This window comes from Dicentrarchus labrax, unplaced genomic scaffold, assembly GCF_905237075.1.
Source record: "Dicentrarchus labrax unplaced genomic scaffold, dlabrax2021, whole genome shotgun sequence".
NCBI lineage: Eukaryota > Metazoa > Chordata > Actinopteri > Moronidae > Dicentrarchus > Dicentrarchus labrax.
Window position 1 is genome coordinate 1792877 of NW_026136723.1, and position 23089 is coordinate 1815965.

The following is a 23089-nucleotide window of genomic DNA, read 5'->3' on the forward strand; positions in this document are numbered from 1 at the left end:
ACTTCAGGAAGAACCCAGCCCCAACCGCCCCCATCGTCCTGTGTGACTCCCCAGTTGACTCTGTGAATCCCTCCCCTCTGGCAGGGGGCTGCAGTCCATCAGGACCAAAACCTCTCCCACAACAGTTTCTTCCCGTCTGCCCGGTACCCCACTGTCACTGACTCTTAAACCCACCCTGTATGTACAGCATGCATTACATTAATGCACGCCCGTCTTCTGCACAGTTGTCTTTTCTTATCTTTCTTATCTTTATTGATTTATATTTTGAAAGTACTTTCTTTTTCTGTGATTTGTATATTTGTATATTTTATGCACCAATGCACAGGACACATTCCTCGTAGGTGTAAAAACCTACTTGGCAATAAACATAATTCTGATTCTGATATTGATAACTAATGATTAGCTGCTTCTCTCCACCAATAAATAAGCGATAATGTCACTTTTTTGTATTTTAAGTAACCTGTAGTTTATGCACACCTGAGGGTAAGACAGGCTGAGATGTGTCGATATCTCTGTAACCAAATCTAAATGACACCACATCATTATAGTAAACACAACAGAAACATACAGCAGTGCTGACTCTACACAGGTTCATTGTTTTCTATCACGATCTACAAAACACACTTACATACATACATACATACACAACACACACACATATATATATAAAAATATAGCAAACATTTTTGTATAGAATTATAGAAAAAAATAAGAATGATTATCAGAATGATATATTTTTTTACATAATGTACAGTGTGCATCCCTGACATTTATTTAACAGCTTTATTTAGTGACCCTGATTATGATTTGATGTAAACAACAACACACACACACACACACACACACACACACACAGACACACACAGCTCCTGGTAGCCTCAGCCACTCCTTCACCCTCCACCGGGCTCAGCTCTGCTCTCTGCCTCGGTCATCTCTCCATCGCCTGGCGGAGCCCCGTGCACTCGTCCTCCTTATCTCGGTTTCTGTAATCAAGTCTTTCATTGATCATCAGATCCTCCGATCCTCCGCTTTTGGGCAATGTGTGCACATCTGTCAGTGAATAATAACCAGCAAGTATCCAGTCGAGCCATAGTGTAGATAGTGTTATGGCATGCCGTTTAGGAAATTAATCTTTGAATATATTGAATGAACCTTGACTGATGTCATCAAGGCACTGCTGCCATCTTGTATTTTGCTGCGAGAATGAGTCAGTCAGCTCGGAACCTTGTGGCATCAATACTGAGCAATGGAGGACATTATTAACTCATTGGCAAGTGCTTGTACGGGCCAAAATCCTCCCGATAGTACCCGTGCCCAATACCATTCTCCTGATGAAGAGGCTCGCTCCCTTTTTAATCGTGGCAGGCCGACTACAACAGGCCTCAGGCAAAATCCTGACAGAAACAGGCCTTCAACCTCACAGGAGTGCCCCACAACAGTCCCTCTATACAATCTTCACCCGTACAAAGGAAAGGGCCCAGGCCTGTTGTAGTCGGCCTGCCACGATTAAAAAGGGAGCAAACTTCTTCGTCAGTTGAACGGTTGCCAATGAGTTAATAATGTCCTCATTGCTCAGTATTGCTGCCACAAGGTTCCTGACTGACTCCTTCTCACTTCTTGCAGCAGCAAAACACAAGATGGCAGCAGTGTCTTGATGATGTCAGTCAAGTTTCATTCCATATATTTAAGAATTAATTCAATATATTCAAGGTGTATTCCATATATTCAAAGATTCATTTCCTAAACGGCATGGGGGGCAGAATGGGCCTGCAGACTCCTGTTCACATTGTATGGACAAGTTCATTTTATACTATTGTGAGGACTAAACCTAATTATTACTGTTATTTCATGTTAATATTCACTTAATATTCTATAGAAAACAGCTCTGATCCGGTTCCAAACTGTTGCTCCGTGCCTGTAAAACACCCACCAGGTAACGGCTGCCTCTCTCTTTCTCTACCAAATACTATGACCACTAGCCTATATGCAGGACTTTTAGGATCCGACCCGTTCTAGGGTTCCGGTTCAGCAGCCTACCTCTGGTCTGCGCTCCTGGTCCGCTGTCTCCGGCCGGCTGGGGTGCTCCCTGTGGTCCTGGTTCCACAGCTCTGTGAAGGATCTCGAGGGACACTGCAGAGGCCTGCTCGGTCCATCGGTCCCGGTTCTCTAAAGGGACCCCGCGGAGTTTGGACGCCGGGCAGCAGCAGCACCAACAAGATGAAGATAGCGAGTATTTTCTGGAAACATATACGTTTACATATATTTTATAAGCACATAAAAAAACATAGAACAAAATGCATCCACATGCATCATTCAAACACAGACAAAGCATTCAGTGAGAGTCTGTTTCCATCGCAGACGTCAGGCCTGTCACGACTGTCACACTGATGCTGCTCTGTCCACTTCCCTCTCTATTTATTACCTCTCACGCACTTCAGCTCGACTCATCAGTGAATGCTTTCTCGGGAATGCCATGCTTCGTCATAATTATGGCATTTAGAGATAAGTCATCCCTTTTTTTATTGTCATTTTATATAGAGAGAGATTTTGAAGATCTTTTTAACAGTTTTTTCCAATTGCTTAAACAATTTTGCAAACTAGGCTGGTTTTATCAAAATACTAAACACAATTCACAAAACCACACACCCAAACTGCAAAATCCCTCATATATCCTGCAAAACGAAGCACTGCAACCAAAACTACATATAGCTTTATCAAAATCAAACTTTTGCACCAAACGGCACACACTTCATTCATATTACCAGATGTTTGTCTAACCAACTACACACTGTTGGGCATAATGAAAAACACTCTCATCTTCAGTATGCTTTGCCATAATACTAAAATAGTTCAAATTGTAGAAAGTTATTCAGATTGTTCACATGCACAGAATTATTTGCAGATATACACACACACACACACACACACACACACACACACACACACACACACACACACACACACACACACACACACACACACACACACACACACACTGTTGAAACATTTATATTTTTATTTTTTACCAAAAAAGTCAGTGCAACATATGCACAGCAGATATATTTACATTGGAGTGAACAAAACACAATAAACTGAAAAAGAAAATGAACAAAAAATGTATAGAAAAAAAGGTGCTCACCTGTGGTCTTTTTCTAGTGCTTACTTCCTGATTGAAGTGGTAACAATTAACCATTGAGGTGTTTGGCCAGGTGGCACATATATTGGCCAATTAGCTCATGTAGGGTCTTTTTGAATGGCAGAGTTTTGAAATGGCAAACATGTGACTTTATGTCAGATTGTTGTGTCTTATGCAGAGAACCGTGTTCAGTGCATTTAAAAATTTGTGTAAAGCAGAAAATGGGTTTAGAGTTTTGGAGACTTGAGAAGAGGTTTTGCTCTCTGTGTGTCACTTTAAAGAATTGTGCTATGCATGTCATTTTAGTGTGTTAGCAATTGGAAAAACCTGTAAATAGAGAGGGGAGCGGGCAGAGCAGCATCAGTGTGACAGACTGCCTCGGCCTGACGTCTGCAATGGTAACAGACTCTCACTGAGTGCCATCCAAGGTCTAACTCACTTTCACTCTGACACTCGTCCTTTCACTTTGTGTGTGTCACTGTTCCTCCCCATTGAATCATTAGGCGCCTTACGGTAGCAGTGTATTTACTGAGTGACAAGGTAGTTTATGGGGAATACTTTGTGCTTTGTGGATATGAAAATAAGTCGAGCTGGTGTGAGATATGTGAGACAGTCACAGTAAATTATGTGAATGGGATGTCAAGTTCTTCATCATCATTTAGTCAGCAGAGCTACTGCTTTTCATCGGACACATCAAAAAAGACATTACTGTTTAGTTCATCATAAATAACTGAAAATGATCTGTGGGAAAAGACTTAATGTTCTAAAGGTGCCACAAAACACATATTCAGATTTTGTTTTGTATCACGTGACTGAAGAGTTATGTGAGGCACATAAGAGAAGCTTAGTTGCTGCAGATGAGAAGTACTTTGAATTTGATCTGAAATTAAATGAAAATGAGTCCATGAGTAAGATGTTAAATGAGGTTAAGTCAGGATGAAATCTGGATTTACCTCTCTCAACTGTATCTTATCACTAAAAATAAACATTTAAAACTAGTCCAACCAGAACCGTTTGTGATATAATGAAAAAGACCAAAGGTTTTTCTACAATATTCTTTTTCAGTTTACTGTTTTTTGTGAGCATATTTTTGTTCACTCCAAAGTAAATATATCTGCTGTGCATATGTTGCACTGACTTGCTTGGTGAAAAATAAAAATATAAATGTTTCAACAGAGTGTGTGTATATCTGCAAATAGTTCTGTGCATGTGAACAATCTGAATAATTTTCTACAGTTTGAACTATTTTAGTATTATGTCAAAGCATACTGAAGATGAGAGTGCTTTTCATTATGCCCAACAGTGTGTAGTTGGTTAGACAAACATCTGGTAATATGAATGAAGTGTGTGCCATTTGGTGCAAAAGTTTGATTTTGATGATGCTATATGTAGTTTTGGTTGCAGTGCTTCATTTTGCAGGATATATGAGGGATTTTGCAGTTTGGGTGTGTGGTTTTGGGATATGTGTTTAGTATTTTGATAAAACCAGCCTAGTTTGCAAAACTGTGTTTTAGCATTTCGAAAAAACTGTAATAGCCTTTACATGCTATATACATAGATACAAGAAACATGATGTAAATACAGTGAACACAATGAACCAAAAGACAAGAGACAATGAGACAGCTTGAGAAGACGCTGAAGAAGGAGCCACATGTCTGCCTGCTTCATTTCCTGTTTTCAGGCGCACACATCTGTTTTCAGGCTTTATCAAACTGAGGCCTGAAACAAGTGCAAGATGTAACATTTTTGCACTGTGTGCCAAGTTTCTGTACAAAATGCAATAAACTGTAAAAACGATGCGTTGGCATTAGCTAATAAATTAATGTTTTTTTGATGACTAATGTGTAGGGGAATATCCTAAAAATGTAGCCTGCCCATGTTTTATTGATACTAGTGTATATAAGTGTAACAGCAAAGTTGGCACTTAAATAAACTTAATTGCACTTAATTGTTTCCCTAATTAAGTTGCCTGAATTATGTTCAGAGGCAACTTTTTTTTTCTGTGACTGAAACACTATGTTTATCTACCACTAATTCCTGACACAGCATTGATCTGGGGGTGTAGATGTGGATTGCTGTCAACACCAAAGATAAAGTTGAATCCTTAATATGTTGAGAACCTCAACAGATATTGTGGTTGTGCCACACTGGTGGTTGTTTGTTCCCAAATGTCAGCGTAGCAGTTAATCACTGATATGATTGAATCCGTGTGTGAACCTGATTCGAACACAAGATGGAGCCACAGAGATACTGAGAAACTAACTGTAACCAAACCAGCTGCTGGACCTGGAATTAATCTGGGAGAGTGTCTCATTTTCAATTCAGTTCAATTCAATTCAATTCAATTCAATTCAATTCAATTTTATTTGTATAGCGCCAATTCATAACAGAAGTTATCTCAGGATACTTTTCAAATAGAGTAGGTCTAGACCGAACTCCTTATAACATTATTTACAGAGACCCAACAGTACCACCATGAGCAAGACCTTGGTGATGGCGGCAAGGAAAAACTGCCTGTTAAGAGGCAGAAACCTAGGACAGACTCTAGGTGGATGGTCGTCTGTCTAGACCAGTTGCTATGAGACAGAGGGAGAGAGAGAGAGAGAGAGAGAGAGAGAGAGAGAGAGAGAGAGAGACAGGTGCACAGCAACAACAGTAGCAACAACTACACTAATAGTAGTGACTGACCCTTACTGTCTTACGCTTACTCTCATGTCCCTTAATGGCATCCATGTCTCCTTCACTTGCGTCTTAGTCCCTCCCACCAGGGATGCATGGAGAGACAAGCAAGGAAAGCAAGGAAGCAAGGAAATGAGAAGAAGGAAAGAAGGAAGGAGGAAATATGTTTATAGAGAATTGAGACGTCCTGTCCTCTGAAGCGCCACGTGAAGCGACATCTGTTTCTGATAACAGCTGATGATCTGATTTAATGTCAGTCCGCTTTAACAGCTGTCTGCACACATGTGAACTGAACTAATATTAGTAGAGACACACAGTTATCAGTGCCAGAGCAGCAGCCTGCTACCTGTAACAACAAACACCTGCACATGAACAACAACCTGCATTATAGTGATGAGCAGATCACAGTTAAATCTGCTGCACTGAGATGGATCTGGGTTATAGAAATGATGGAAACATTGTGATTGATAGATAAATCCTCTGTTTCCTCTGGAGAGTTTCTCTGTCAGCAGTTTTTAAGTTTAGCTGTTTAATGATATTTGCTGCAGTGGCATTACTGCACACATGGAAATGACTGAAAGCACCCTCCATCCTAGTAAATTAAGAAAACGACCACAGGCAATACAACACAGAATTCAATTCAATTCAATTCAATTCAATTCAATTTTATTTGTATAGCGCCAATTCATAACAGAAGTTATCTCAGGACACTTTTCAAATAGAGCAGGTCTAGACCGATCTCTTTATAACATTATTTACAGAGACCCAACAGTACCACCATGAGCAAGCACTTGGTGACAGCGGCAAGAAAAAACCTCCTAGATAGATAGATAGATAGATAGATAGATAGATAGATAGATAGATAGATAGATAGATAGATAGATAGATAGATAGATAGATAGATAGATAGATAGATAGATAGATAGATCACCCGAAAGCTCAGGCAGCCTGACAGAAGAGGCACACTAATCATTTCTACTGGCAGAATTATTTGTTCACCAACTGCATCTGTATTTGAGATTGAAATGATATGAAATATTCATATGAAACCAGACTCAGGAATTATCAGCCTCATGTGACTGAATGGAAATGATGATGAGAAACAATGCTGACAGACAAGACTCTCTATTGTCTCTTTTTATTTTCAATGGCTTCAAGCGAGGAAATGTCAAATAAGAGATTTTAGATAAGAGATGTGAAATAATGTTGTGTTGGTTTTTGTGTGTCATATACAAACAAAAGTTCATACAGTTTTCCACTCTTTCTCCCAGTCTTTAGAAGTTACAATGCTTGACTTGTCCAAGACACATCTGACACATCTTATCTCAGTTTGCAGAAACATGTGAACCAGAAAGTCTTGCTGGGTTCGGCCAGAGCTGATCTGTCTAAGGTGCTGAAACAACCTCAGCTGACCTCTGCAGCTTTCTGTCTTTGGCATCATGTCAAGTCAGTGGTTGGATTAAGACTTCTGTTGGCCCCAGGAGGTTAACCCTCGAAGGAATTTTTTAAAGGCATCACCCAGTGGATATTAACCACTCACAAATCATCCATGTGTGTAAAGAAACTCATATATATATCCGTAGATATCTCTGACAATCAGGAGTTCTTTCTTTTCACTGTATTTTAGCTCAGACAACTTGTGGTGCATGAGCTACTGTATGTGTGACATTTGAACCAGTCATGGCAGGGTAAACAAACACTGACACACATTGAATACAGTCACTACTTCACAATGGAAAATTCCTCAGCATTGTTCTGTCCCGCCGGTCTGAATCCACTGTAATGCCTGTCTTTGAACTCTATACTCCCTTTGTGGTGTGTACACAGACTCTTAGGGAGGAGGGCGTAAGAACTAAAAAGGAATAGGTTTTGAGGTACAAGGCAGTGAAAACAGCACTTCAGTAAAAAGGCAGCTCAGCCACCAAAATAATAGACATTTCATGAGAACGGTAGAGCCAGGTTCAGCGCCTCCCTTTATGTTTTTTCCAGCCCTCTACGTCAGCGTGGGTTTTGAGAGATAGTCTGACGTCAGATATCAGGCATATCAATAACACAACACTAAAAGAATGTTTTAGTTACATTCCCCACAACAACAGTGTTTACTTTTGAGTTGCAGCCAGGTACGCATTACTGAAGAGGAGGGACTGCTAGGTTTGCAATGGAAATGTATGACGTGTGTTTCTAAAAGGCAACACATTACTTACTTTCATTTCTATGGGCACCAGAAAAGGGAATTTTTAAGCAGTTTGTGCTTACCACAAAGTGTGGACATGTCCTATGAGGAGATCGAGGGCAGGGAAACAAGGCCAACAGGGTTGGAGACCGGGCTCAGAGCAGAGCAGACGGAACTGCAGGGAAAGCAGAAGCAGAATTAGGCTTCGTGGAGTTGGCTGGTTTAAAAATGGCACCTAATTAGAATGAACAACAAGCTAGATGGTCCAAAAATAAAATTTGAACATTATAACAACAGATACAACAACAGATAGTAGCTAGTTATTCTAAATATGACTGTCATTTATTTTCCAGTGTTCAGTCTGTATGTCACTTTTGGCACAAGATGCCCAAGATGATTCTCGCTCGTGCCTGCAGATTGTGTACGGGACAAGACTTCACTCAGCAGCCACCAGTGAGAGATGCATGTTCCAGTGAAGTCTAACAGGTTTAACTCAAAAACATAGTATTGTGACACATAAAGCATTGAATAGAAATTAATAAAGGTGGCATTAGAAATCAATAAATTGCTTAATTTCCAAAACTTCAGGCATTTTTTAGGCAAGGTGGCAATAAAAAGCTGTGTAACGTAAGATTTAAGAGACTCACACAGCCTAACCCACAAAGTAATTAAAATAATGAAATACCTTTGTATGAAACAAAGCAGAAATGCCCAGATGCTCTAGAGCTGGAAGTAGATGGTGGGGAGACGTGCAAGTGTGCAGACCTTGATTAAACAGAGTATAAATGCAGCTATTTATTCATTGGTGTGACATTCTTCCAATTCAGGCCAGGTAGGTTCCAAATCTAGTGCCAAATAACCTGACAGCATCTTTTTCACTAGCACCTTCCCTGGGTAGCTGAGAGCCTGCACTAAAAAAGAAATCCTATAGTTGGTGTTTTTTGCCTTTTAATGGATAGGACAGCTGAAGATAGACAGGAAGGGTAAAGCGGGAGAGGTTCCGATGGGGGCAGTGTAGCTCTTTATTTCTTTTCCTTTCCCTATACTTTGTGGACTGGTTTTCACTAGGAGGAGGTGTGCTTAAGCTTCAAAACTGCATCACTGAGGTGCACACTGGTGTTATTGGGCGTGATAAGGTTCAGGTGAGTCTGAGCGGGACAGTTGAATGAGACTGCCAGATGAGCCAACAACGTCAGCCACTCTGTAGGTGCCACTCCTCGGACACCACAGCTTCCTACCCTTTTCCAGCTCCTGCACCCTTTTTGTGGATCCATCAACCAACAATCAAGAAAAAAACACAACTGAACTGAAGTATCAGGGCACGGGAGCTGAGCCTTGCACAGGCATGGGACCCAGCAACTGTTAACCTGCTGACTCTGTAAGCTAACCCAACTCCAGGTTGTCTCCTGATCCTTGACAACCAGTTCACCTAGAGTTACTTCTGTTTCTTTCTCCTCTACATTCTCCAGGTTAGGACTAACCAGATGAAACATGCTTAGACTTAGTCCTTAACACTAATACAGACATTTAGAAAGTTAAACTTCAGAAATAGAAGGAAAATCCAATGTTGGAAGATTAAAATGCGGGTTTTACTCTCATAGTTTCCGCCATTGGTTCTATCATTTATGCTAAAACTGTACTAACAAAAGGAGCTAGATCCACTCTCACTAGAGTAGGAGGGAAACAGTGAGTGTACCTTTGGTGATGATGTGAAGTTGAAAGAGGTAGAGCCAGCCCTGATGAAGACGATGGAAAAGATGTTCCCCAAGAGTTCGACTGAATTACATTATTTGTTGATCTGATTGGTTGAAGTTTTTTCCAAACCGGTATGTGTAACAAATCATTAATTATAATGTTCCATGCATCTTTTTGAACCACTGTGAAATACTTTCTCTTAAAGCACCTGTGAAACATTAATTCTAGTGTGTCAGTTCCTATCTCTTAGGTAAACCACACTAAATTCATTTTGTACCTCTTCCTGGTCATTTTACATGTCTTTGTGGTCATTTGACATTATGGAGCTAGAAAATTTAAAAATAGTTTGCAACAGGAACAAATTCAGTTTACTGCATCATTATTGTTTCAGTGATTTCTGCAGTCTTCTGCAAATTGTCTGCTCAGAAGTGAACTTTATGTTTGTTGTTTGTTTGACTCTTTAAGCAAACACAGTTGCATGCAACACAGGCTCCGAGCCAGAGAAGTGATTGGAAACATTTCAACAGCAATTTCTACATCTGCAGCTCTGATAGCTTTCTCACATCCAATTCAAATTGATAGACCATATGTTAGACAATCAAATAGGACACATGCAAATAACATGTTTGACGTAATTTGTAGGCTATAAAGCAGCACTGCAAACTATTAAAGAAATATAGGCAAATGCATCTATATTTATTCTGTTTTTGCTGACGTGGGCACTTAACTAATAAGAAACTACAGCACTGTAAAATAATAAAAGATACTTTGCTGGACTATAGCAGCAAGATATCTTCAAGCTCCAGTGTAAAGGGTTAGAGTCAGTTATAATATTCAGTGGTATGTTAACATTAGTGTATATTAGTGAATATAGGAATCATTACGTATTTGTTACCTTAGAATGAGCCTTTTATATCTACAGGACGCTTTCTGGTAAAGGAAACCATTCACAGCTTCAGTGGAAAATTCAGTTTCTATTTGACTGCACATGAGAGATATATGTGTTTTAATAATCACAGAGATAAGGTTTCCCAACTTCTGCTAACAGGACTCTTTGTTGACACACACAAGCTCCTCAATAGCCGGTATCAGATTATTTATGTGTATCTAAATAAATGTGTGTTTGCACAATCTTTGTTTAGCTGCCAGAGCTGATTATTGCTAAGCCAACACAGGCCTCAACAGAGAAGGTAATAGTATTAATTGCATTCTTAAATCATGAATGACAGAGATATACTAGGCAAACTAGACCATGCTGATTAAATATGAAGAACGATTCTGTTGCTGTAGACAAAGAAAGGCCTGTAAAGCAGCATTCCAAGCAAACCTGGCGCGTTTCTTTGTGGTGCACAACCACGGGACTGTGTATGCTCTGAGCATAACTGTGAATGAATCTGTCTCCTGAATGATCCTTATGGAGAGCCAAACGTCCTTATGTGACCTCAGGGGAGCATTCGGGATTCTGTGACTTGCTCAGGGACACATATCTACAGGAGGAGCAGGTGATCAAACCACTAACCCTACAAAGGGTAACTTCTGTTTGTACAGCTACACTTACACTCCTATGAAAAGTTTAGGGTTTCTAAAATACTCCTTCCGCCAAACACTGTATGAGCTGTCCAATATATATATATATATATATATATATATATATATCTCACAGAAAATAGTTTCTGATCCAACCCACATTCTCCATCCAGAGTTCCAGCTCTTACCCTCTAGATCAGTGGTTCTCAACCTGGGGTTCGGGAATCCAAAAAGGGTCATCTCTTTAATGACATTCAACACAGGAGACTCAAATCGATATATACTAGGCTACATACTCTGAGAATGTATTTCTATGATGTGCTTTTATTGTGCTGTTGTGCAACCTATGTGCAAACTGTTACATGGAAGCTGTGTATTGCTGAGATATTTACATCTGTTCTGTTGTTATGCAAAAAGTGTTTTTCTGTGGAACTGCATGACGGAATCCAAAACAAATGTCCAGATAGCCTCCCTGTGGACATCAGATAATAAGACTCTGTTGAGGCCTTGCACCTGTTACCATCCTTTCAGTTTGTTGGTCTCAGTCCTCCTCAGTACCCCAGTGTGAGTTTCTCTTCCTCTCTCTTTTTAGCACTCTCTCTCTCTCTCTTTCTCTGTGTGGCCCGTCCTCTTCCAGGTCCCCCTGGTATACAGGAGGTTGTTTGGCTCAGTTCATACTTTTCTTCCATTTCTTTCCTGCTAAAAATGCTTTTTTGGGGTTTTTCCTTTTTAGGACAGATGGTGTTTGTATGCTGTACCGGTCGTAAACTCCTCAAAATGTAATTTTTGGCTATATAAATAGCATTTGACCTCAGAAAGTGAACATTAATGAACTAAATAAGGGCTTGTGCCAACATAGAATTTTCCTCCTCTGTCGGAAAAGTGCTGGCAGGCTGCTGAGATGAAGTCCTCGTGGTGTGAGAAAAAAAAGCTGAATGTAGCATTTGTTTCTGTGAACCACTACTAACAGCCATTTTAGGCTAACCAAGGGGAAATTTTGATTTACTCCTCCAGATGTTTTGTGGTACAATCTCCAGAGTACAGTCAACATTTGTGCATCTGTGTATGGTGAGTTAATATATGATTGGTTGCACCCACCTAGAGTCTAGGATCTGTCCTAGGTTTCTGCCTCTTAACAGGCAGTTTTTCCTTGCCCCTGTTGCCAAGGTCTTGCTCATGGTGGTACTGTTGGGTCTCTGTAAATAATGTTTTAAAGAGTTCGGTCTAGACCTACTCTATTTGAAAAGTGTCCTGAGATAACTTCTGTTATGAAATGCCACTATACAAATGAAATTGAATTGAATTGAATTGAATTGAATTGAATTGAATTGAATTGAATTGAATTGAATTGAATGACAAGAATCAACAGTGAGGATTCCAGCGCATTTCAGAAAGCCTCAACTACAAGTGGTTGGAGTTTGTGCAGAAAAGATGGACTGGTCTCACTGAGAACTTATTGAAATATAGGCAGAGTGAGGAAGGTAGATCAGGTCTGATGCTTGATCAGTCAGTCTTATATTCTTTTTTTATTATTTATTTTATTAATATTTGCTGTGAATGTAGTTGCTTGTTGGGACAACTAAAGACAACTTGACATTTGATCTACAGTTGAGTAACAGGAAAGAGCTGTTTCAAGTGTTTCCAGTTCTATGTGTTCCATAGCTCTGGTTTCCAGAAAATGTTTTTGAGTAATACTTGGACGTTGAGTACATCATGTTTCCTGCTTGAGGAAGTGTATTTGCATGATGCTATTAAACAGTAGCCTTTATCTGAACCTAACATTGTTTGATACAACACAGGCCTCCATTCAACCTCCTGGGTTGTGTGTTGTTCATTATTAACTCATATATTTACATGCCTACATTATATCTATGTTTAGCTTTATTTGCATGCCCATCCTGCCTGACAATACACACAAGCTTACCTTGTCTTTTGACATCTAAACCTTTCCATTTCTGCAAGATTTGTAAAACAAAATCATAATCATACAAGGCAGGCTTTGTAACCTGACACTTCCCAGTGACCACTCTGATCCCTCTGTCAGTGGTGGTTGCTGATACAGCTCACTCCACCATTTCAAACTCCTCTCTAATGTTTAACTATTTGAAGAACTGTCCTGACATCCAGCAGTCAGCTTGCCAACACACGTCCATCCATCTCCACCAAAGCCCAGCCAGACATGGGTGGTCTCAAGGCAATCCTCTAGAGTGGCTCTGCCAGTCTGATCATCCTCCAGCCCGTCCTTCAGATCTGCTCTGCTCAGGGCTGGGTATTGTTAAACCAGTACCGATACCTTGACTTTGATACCAGCTCCTGAACAATACTTTTTCAATACCAGTTTTATAGAATTAATTTTAACAAAAAGAAAATACAGGAGGAGGAGGTTCCTGTTCAAAGACTGTGACTGTGTGGGTCAGAGGGAAGTAATTTGGTACCAAATGACAAGACATTTTTCAATACTGTAGTATCGATACAATTCGGTCTGTGCCATAAAAGTCACTCGACACCATAACCACCAGGCCATCCACCTGAGGTTTCTTGCTCTCCCCCGTCCTGTCCCCTGAGTCTGCCTGAGATCCCTGGCTGTGTGTTTTTATCTTGCTTTATGTCCAAAATGTGTAATTTCAAAGTCATCTGCTACACAGCTTCATATCCATGTGACATTTTGTCTGCGGAAAAAAAAATGGAACTAAATGATTTATCACAGTATGTTGATTCCAGAGGTGCTGTTTGACTATAAGTCATAAATGTTTTTCCCCTCAAGATCTTGTGATATACCATGACCTGGGTCTGTCGTGCCTTGTGACCTTTGTGTACTGAACTAGATGGCTGGAGAGTATTGACATTAAGGTTTCCACTTCCACAATATTATAAACTAGTGACACAAAGTTTGCACATTCATGTGCCACAAAGAATTAACGCTTTTACAGCCTTATTTCAACACACTTTTTGCGATATTAGCGACAGTAAAGACAGGACTCGAGGGGAGACAGAGATGGGTCACAACATGCAATAAATGTCAGTGAACTGAACCAGGGATGGCAGAGTTCATTGTCAGGATCTTAACCCCTAGGTCTCCAGTGTGCCCTGAGAATGAATATTTTGATTTTAATGACCCCAGGGTCTTCTCTGGCGAGGCTCTATGAACCAATCTCTGTATGTATCTGTATCAAAGAATCTTGGTTCTAGTCATTGTCACCTCAGAGCTCCTTTTCACACTTTAAAACTGCAAAATCATAATACATGACATCTCGATCAGCATGATTGAGCTTGTTACCAAAATAGTGCACACCAAAAGTTCACAAGGTTTACCACTCCCTGAGGTATGACAACTGTTTTTTTTTTTCTCAAGGTCTTGTGATAGCCTCATAACATACCCTGCCTATCAACCACTGTGTGCTATAATGAAAGGATTAAGAGAGCGTAGTATTGCTTATTTTGTCTACCTATTTACTGACCTAATATTCTTAACCAAGGGTGATAAAAGGTGGAAGGTGGAAGCCTGTACAACTTAAAAGAGAACATTGTGCTGCTGTTCCTATTGGGGAAGCAGGAAGTCTGAATCTTTATTGTTCATACTTATTTTCAAGGCAAGCTTCTTCCTCTATCATGGTTTAGAGTTTTAGAGGTTTGTGTGTGTGTGTGTGTGTGTGTGTGTGTGTGTGTGTGTGTGTGTGTGTGGGTGTGTGTGAGAGAGAGAGAGAGAGAGAGAGAGAGACACTTGAGTTTTTCTTGGTATTAGTACAGCCCTTTGTGCAGACAGAAGGTTATAGTAGGTTCTGGCATTAGAGCTTCCTTCTGAACAACATATGAGTCATGAGTCGCTAACTTACAAATATTATAAACAACACCACATCCTTCAGGACTTTGCACTTTATGAATCTCATCAATATCAAGCAATTATTTAACAAACAAGTAGTATCTGTAGTGACATCAGTAAATTAAATACTACCCAAAATCAAGAAACTTGTGTCATGGTGGGAGCTAGATGCTGCCATGGTAAACAGAAAGATTTAAAACACATTCTTCTATCAAAAAAATATGCAGAGGAGGTGGAGTATATTTCAGCCCTGAGTTGTGCCTGCAGGTCTCTTACACTGCTTTGACACCCAACCTGTATGTAGCCTGAGAGGCAAAGCCTGGGACAAAAAAACATCTTAAAAAGCACTTGGTGCTGCTTCTTAATCTCATTGCTTTGACAACAACAGGCCAATGTTCATAGAGAGCTCCTGCAACTTCTACATTTCTTCACTACAGATTTAGTCTAATCAGTTGATCCTTTCCTTTAAATCATTGCCGTTGCACACCTGAACAGAAGCCACTGAAGGCTATAATTGGGTGGTGCATATATTTTTAGCATGGGTGGTAATTTTACAAGTAGAGCAGTTTGAGCAGGTTCACCAGCTTACTCACATTCTTGAAATTCAAGTGCTTCCAGTAACTGCTCATTACTCCTCATGTCATCCTTCAGGTGGCTTAAGTTCATTTCCCTTAAAAGCCCCAGTTCCTGTAAGTCAGTGCTGGGTCAGCTTTCCATACCGTTGTGTGAGCAAGAAATTCAAAAGTCAAATAATTAATAAAGGCAAAAAAGAGAAACGTGCCATCCAGTGTTCAGCTAGAATGTTTATTCAAAGTTACATAGTAACATAGCTATAAATATTATATTCAGTTTCTGCTTAAATGTTGCACACTGGACCCACTGGAGAAACTGAAAGAGGAAGGGTGGTTTTGGGCAGGGATAATGATAGAGACTTGGTACACTGCTCACGTGGAGTTCTCATCATTAAGCTGTAGGCGGATCTATTTGAACAGAATACAGGGTGTAAGTTTGCTTTGTCAAACCTCCCACTACAAGTAAAGTCATACATCATAAGGCATGTGTCATCAGCCACGGGCAGCTTTGGCTCAGAGGCAGAGCGAGTCGTTCCTTAATTAGAAGGTTGTGGGTTTGATCCCCAGTTCCTGGTGCCACATGTCAAAGTATCCTTGAGCAAGATACTGAACCCCAAAATGCCGTGTATGAAAGGGTGAATGTGGCATGTGGAGTAAAAGTACTTTGAGTGGTCGGAAGACTCCATTTACCAGGTCTTCAGAAGAATAAAAAAAGAATCTAACACCACATGGCCTTTTTGAAAAAAAAACACACATATGGATTCCCTCCAAAAACTGTTTCAGTTTGAAATCCTGCAGCGTCAGCAAGTCAAAGATATAACAGTTTGCTTCCAAATGTTTCCCAGCCACTCACAGAAACAGATCATACACGTTGTGAAACTGTGGTTTAATACAGCTTTAAAATAGGCCATAATTAACTCTATATTTAATGTCACTTATTTAAATACTGACTAAACTAGTTTTTTCATTTTGGTATTTCCATCTTTTGTGAACTAGCTTCTCGTTTATTCAGTTTATTTCTTCTTTCACTCTTTTATTTTTATTGCATCTTGTTTGTTGCAGCGGGCTTTAGAAGAGAGATAGGGTGCAGCTTGGACAGGGTGCCAGTGTCACAAATCAGAGCCTAAAAGCACACTCAGTAAGCTGGTGGCTGCCTGACATTTGGGCTGAGATGAAGTAAGGTATACAGGGGGGAAAAACAATGGATATGGGCAATGAGAGCTGGGGGCTGGCTCGACAAACTGGTGTGGGGAACTGGTGGACAGGTGATCCTGCAGAGAAAGTAACACACTGTTAGCATTCGGCTAACTTTAGTGAACTGAAGTGAGGCACAAAAACAAACTTTATGGCTCAACGGCTCAACATTTGGGTAGCAGGCAGATGTGCTTGGTCAGAGAGGGCGAGGGGGGAAGGGAACAAGCAAACAGACAGACAAAAAACAAAACTCACCAAGTACACCTCACTAGCACTGAAAGGCTGGAAATAAGAGCCTGTGTATAATACAGGAGTTTTAGTGTTCCATTGCTCTATTGGCTTAAATCAGTCTATGTGCCTCTTTTTGTGTAAAGCATTGCAACATACATTAAGCATACCCTAAAAGAGGATGTGGTTTAAAGAATGTCTTAAAATGTGTTTTTTGCTGAGTAAGGAGGATTTTTAACAGGAATGTACATTTGTTACATATGTTTTCATCTTGGGTGCTTATGTCAAATGTAAGTCATCATGTATGAGGGATTTAAACACCCACATTATGACAGTAAATGGAAACGCCTTTTATTACCTGAAACCTGCCCTTAAGACGCTATTAGATTTCACTCTGTAATTTACACTGTAGGGTAGGCCTTTACAGGCCCAGTGTGTACCTAGCCTGTGGTCCTTAAACATCACTTTAACAAATCAGTCTCTGTTTCAGTCATGAGGTCGTGACCCAGTCGTCATTGGTTATTGATGTTTGAGCCTTCCTGGAGGCTTAGCTGTATATACAGTGGTTAATGTAAAAACAAGATACCTGTGAAGTTCTGGGTGGATTTCCCCTAATCATTTCCTGGTCTAACCAAGCAGACCCCTTGTTGCAGGTCGTTGGTGGAATACAGGAAGCACTTGTGTTGCTTTTTCACAGAGATACCCCCCATTTCTGTCAGTGTCTCAAACATGATAAATCTCCTCCATCAGGCAAGTTGATCATCCACACATGCTTTCGTCGTCCACATTTTTGTTTTGTTGATCATCATTGTTATCGTGACAGAGTTTCTCTGAAGAATAAAACGCTTTTGTCAGCAATATCTGACCTGCATGCTCAGCAACATGTTTGTCAAAGGCAATATTACCAACACCGACCCAACTCATTTCTAGTCCCAGACTCTTACCATATAACTGCATCCATCATTGTTTTGTTATATGCTTTTGTTCTATTGTATGTCCATTATGTCAATCTTGTTTAAATAAAAAAAGTCATCTGGACTTTTACACTTTGCACAGCCTTGTTCATACACATGGTGTTGGGTTAACCTCAAAATGCTTTATAAACTGCAGTCTCTTTCTTTATCTGTAACTAAAATAGCTTTTTAACTCCAAGTCACATATTTGAAGGGCTTTTGGCTCCTAAAACGAAAAATAACTTTGCTCCAATAAGCATCTTTCCCCAGAAAAGGCAGGTCACTGCATTTGAATTAGAAAGCCAACAACCCCTACATTTTTAGAAACCTATTGAAAAGAGCTTAGTGTCAATCTCTTGTGGGAACCAGTAGCACTTCCAGTAGTTATTATTATTCCCTCAACATTTTTGTGTATGTTTATAATAACGCAGGCTATGGTTTCCCATTTCTCAGAATACCCTTTGATAAACCTTCAGAGAACTGCAGTGTTGTCTATTTCAGTTCTAGAAACTCGGCTCTCTGTGTCTTCCTTCATGAATTTTTCCATGAATGATTTTTTGAATGTATTTGCAAAATGCAATGAAGCAGTAAAAAAAAAAGTCCGGTGTGTATGATTTAGTGGCATCTTGCATTGAAGTTGCAGATAACAACAAACTGAACACCACTTGTCTGTATTTTGATGACCTGGGAATGAGAACAGCCTGTGAAGTGTGCAGGAGAAACTATGGTGGCTGTGAAAAACATCATGTGAGACCAAAAGCCTATAATAAAATAAAGTATAACATACTAACAAGCATCATAGCAACATCTCTCCCACAAGTTCACATTGGCTTCCACCTTTGACCTTTAAATTTAAAGTGACAGGGCTTATTGTGTGTTTGCTTTGCTATTATCAGATTACAGTATGTACTTTATAGTTTAAGATTTATGCGACAGTATTTATTGTGGAACAAATTACCCAGTGTTTACTTATTCTACTGTGGCACTGTATATATTTATATCTCAGTCTGTGAGAAGAAATTTAGCCTTGAATGAATAATCAGTTTCTGTTGGTCTGAAAGTGACGTGTCCCCTTTATCTCACTGTAACACTTTGTCAACACCACAAAAAATCCCTGTCTTAATCATTATAAAGAAATGTTCTAGTATTAACCAAACTAATTTGCCACTGGGAAAAGACAAATATATATATGTGTATATATATATAAATTGTTACAGGATTTAAAGCCAGGCAAGGCCTATTATGACACATTATCTGAAACTTTAGAAATGTTGACTTTGAATTGAAATTGACATGGGTTCTTCTTTGCACCTAATGGAGAGGAGCTTCACAAGGAAGATGTTATGCTGCAATCCATTGCAAGTCGGAAGTCAGTAGACCCGAGTGGGTTTTCCTGACTTCTGATCTAAATGCATCACAGTGCATCTGCTAGAGTAAACATGTATATTTTGACAGTTCTGTTGCACTTTACTGTGCCTGAAGTGGTTTTTTAAGAGTTCTGTGTACAGTGGTGTGCAGCATAAGGCCAGGTTCACACATCTTCCTCATTCATTTCAATGAGAGCACTGCAAATGTACAGACTCAGGGTGAGAGGGGTGATGCTTCAGCAAAATCCTGCAAACTGATGGATCTTTTACTGTGAAACACCCAGACACACGGCCAAGTGTGAGAGACAGAAAATATGGGGGTTTAAAATAAAAAATATGGCAAGTTTTGGATGACTTCCCTGGCCAGAATTGACCTAAGAGCATTATTTGTCTGTGCCTTTCTAAACTGTTGCAAATCAATGTTGAAAAGCTGTTCTTTATGATGTGACAATGCTGTGGTTAAAGTTAGGTTAAATGGATTTCTTCATTATGGTTAAGGGACCTCCATTATCAGTTATAACCACGCAGTGAATCACTGTAAAATAACGGTTACTAACAGTAAGAAAACGGGAAATGAACAACTCATTATTGACTTATCCATCTTCTGCCTACGCACACTTTGATGCTCCATGACAATACAACCAACTTCCCCCTTTACTCCAGCCATAATTACTACTCCCGTGGGAGGACATTGTCACTTGAAGGTAAACAAACCAGTGCAGTGATTGCTACAAATGTTCTCTGCCGTTCTCTGCATTAAAGCCCAGTCTGTACTTGGTTGGTTGCAATAGTCTGTTCATAGTTATTAGGGGTGGGAATGTCTCCTATCTAAGACAATCCGATACGTATCTAGATATATGAGCTATGATACGATTCAGGGGCGATGCATTTAAATATGGACCAATTCGTTGTGACATTGCATACCTTCAAACACATATATTTACATATAAAATACCAGGAAATCTTTCCTTTCAACTTCCTGTTTATAGACTCTAAAAGTCTTCCAAACTTTAGATTTTACATTTGATGGTCGAACAAGTTTGTTATGAACCAACCTTGCGAGCCACACTGCGCTAACGTTAACTCTTGACATTCTTGTTGCGAGACCCTCGTGTTGACCTTTAATCTTACACAAGACTGGAGACACTGTTAGCAGCAAAGCTTCAGTCAATGATTCATAACTTTAGAATTTCACCATTGACCGGTTCATGTTACATTTAGAGCCATCCACCAGTCCGTGTACTGATGTAGTTACATTTATAACGCTAAAACCAATTTCCGACTTGTATCAGTAAATCTTTAAACCCCTAATAGTTATGGTGTAGTGTACTTGGAGCGTGTAGGAACTGTGATTGGTCAGCTTGGGCTGATTTTGTCTTTTGTCCACCAATGATATACAGCAAAGAAATCTCCGTCTCTGCAAACCTTGTGTTCCCTGTGATCGCTGCTCTCGCAGTGAATGATTGAATGTAAACAGGAATACTTCCTAATTAATGATTAAACAGCAATAGTCCTCCATTCAGTAGTAAAAAAGAGGGACCTTCTCATCACATCAAAGTGACTAAAAGAATGTAAACACTCAAAGAATGTGTTTATGCTGGTGATATGAACATGGGAAACCCGGTGCAGAACTACATAAATCAAATTCTACATCGGCGGCCTCTACGTCAGAACCTGAAAACATTCCATAATACTTCGCCCTTTAGAAATACGACAGTCAAATTGTTTCAGTTCTTTAACAGAATGTCTCTTTTCTTCAAGTACCTTAAGTCAAACAAATAACTTCTGCAGAGACAACTTAACCAATTTCAACAAAAGACAGAAGATCAGTCGTGTGTCTGTAATGTAAGTGTGACAACCATGCAATGCACTTGTTAGATGTTAACACGTTAACAATTATGAAGTTTTTCTTAGATTATTGATAAATCCTAAATGTTTTCTTGCTGTAAAACAGTTTCCAGTGTTGCTAAACTTATTTCAAGTTATTGATGATGTTCTTGATTGTGGTTCAGACCTTCATCATTTCGCATGATTTGCAGTGCAACTACTTTATTTGGGAAGGTGTTAAAATTGTAATGGACGGTTCGATATGGGGTGGTTGGATCATTCTTGATGAGAAGAAAGAACACGATGGAGACAGAACTTTCTCAAGCAGCAATTCAAGCATCCTCATTGTGACTGAACTATCCAATCAGGAGCTAGATGGACTTAGCCTGAGGTAAAAATGTCAGGGAACACCAGAGGTAGATTCAGCAGAATATTGTAATTGTTTTAATGGTGCAGATGTAGAGATTTAAACATGTAAATATGTAAATAATAACCGTGTAACATAAATATGTAAATAGTTTACTCAAATATGTGAATTAACTTCAAAACCGTACAAAATGATTTCAACCCACTGACAGAATCTTCCAGCTTGTTAAGAAAATGGTCCAAATGACTCGATATGATGGACATGTTTAGAGTGCATCTTTTCTAAAACTTTCTCTGCCTCAGTCATTTATTATGCACCATATGGCCTCAAACCTGCTTATTTAGTAGTTCTTTGAGGAAGTAAAATTACTGGAGCTCTTTAATGCTAAAGGAAACAAGAAGTAACATTTGAGCTGGGTGTCTCTACGTGGTGCAAGCTCACCAGCTTATTTTTCTGTGGTTGCTTTTTGAGGGGGGGGACCATATCAGAGTCATATCACAGGCTGAAACATGTGGGTTTTCTCATTGTTAAGTGTTACACAGAAAAGGGGGAAAGATTGTTGGGAGTTTAGTGATGATTAATCTCAGACAGAGAAACAAATGCTTGCTTCCCACAGCTTCTCCTTTCTTGTGGTCTTCAGGGCTTTCCCAACCATTTGTTTACAGAAACTTAAAGGGCTTTTCCACCTATTACTTATTGACAGCATTATCACATATGTTATGATGTTAATGTGCAGCGCCTGACATGAAAGGTATTCCCGTAAAATAAATCTGTAAGGTTTTGCTTCACTTTTTAAATAATTGCCAGAATGGTTTTGTTTAATTAGATGAACAAAATACAATTTCCCCATAACAACATTTTTTAATTATTACAAAAGTGTATCGTGTGCTCTTGAGAATAGACAATGCTGTGTATTAACTTGTTTTTCTAAATGATCAAGTTATTATGTGAGAATTCAGCAATGCTGTGGTACTGAGTAACAGTACAGTAAATGTGGGAACAGTTAGTAGATCATATCAGAGGACCTGAGGGACTAAGAATGTTCATATGATAAAAGCCACTCAGAGATGTACTGTTTTCTTCAGTCATTGAGTGATTTAAAGATAAAGAGTTATTAAGCTCTATTCAATGAAACACTGGGAACTAGTGCAGAGACCTGAGCATGAATGTGATGTGCTCACTTTTCTTTGTCCTTGTTTGGACTTGCTGCAGAGTTTCAAGCAGGGTTTGGACTACATAGTGGCTTTTTGGGAGCTCTATTTTCTTTCATGTTACTAACATGTCACGTGTATGGAAGTGCCCTACTGTTACTCCAGACACTGTCAATAAAAATGTAATTAACAACAATGTAAAGGTTACTGTTTCTTAATCAAAGAATGCATTTATTAATTATATATATTATTTATTATAAGACAAAAAAAACCAAAAACACAGGCAACGCTTTTCTGCTTCTGCACAGGCCTGCAAGAATCACAACTCACACGGCAGAACCATAAAGCCAAACATTTGCTAAACACTGTTTTGGAAAATGTTTGATTTTTAAGGCTTTTA

The 23089-nt window shown here is 39.5% G+C and overlaps 1 long non-coding RNA gene across 1 annotated transcript; it reads right to left on the reverse strand.

Moving 5' to 3' along the window:
- Nucleotides 1-217: 217 nt before the first annotated feature.
- LOC127358270 (uncharacterized) lies at nt 218-15900 on the reverse strand. The gene is made up of 4 exons (XR_007882410.1): nt 15624-15900; nt 8072-8163; nt 2038-2237; nt 218-983 (listed from the first exon to the last, which is right to left on the reverse strand). It is a non-coding gene; the product is annotated as an uncharacterized LOC127358270 (long non-coding RNA).
- Between the last annotated feature and the right edge of the window lie 7189 nt (nt 15901-23089).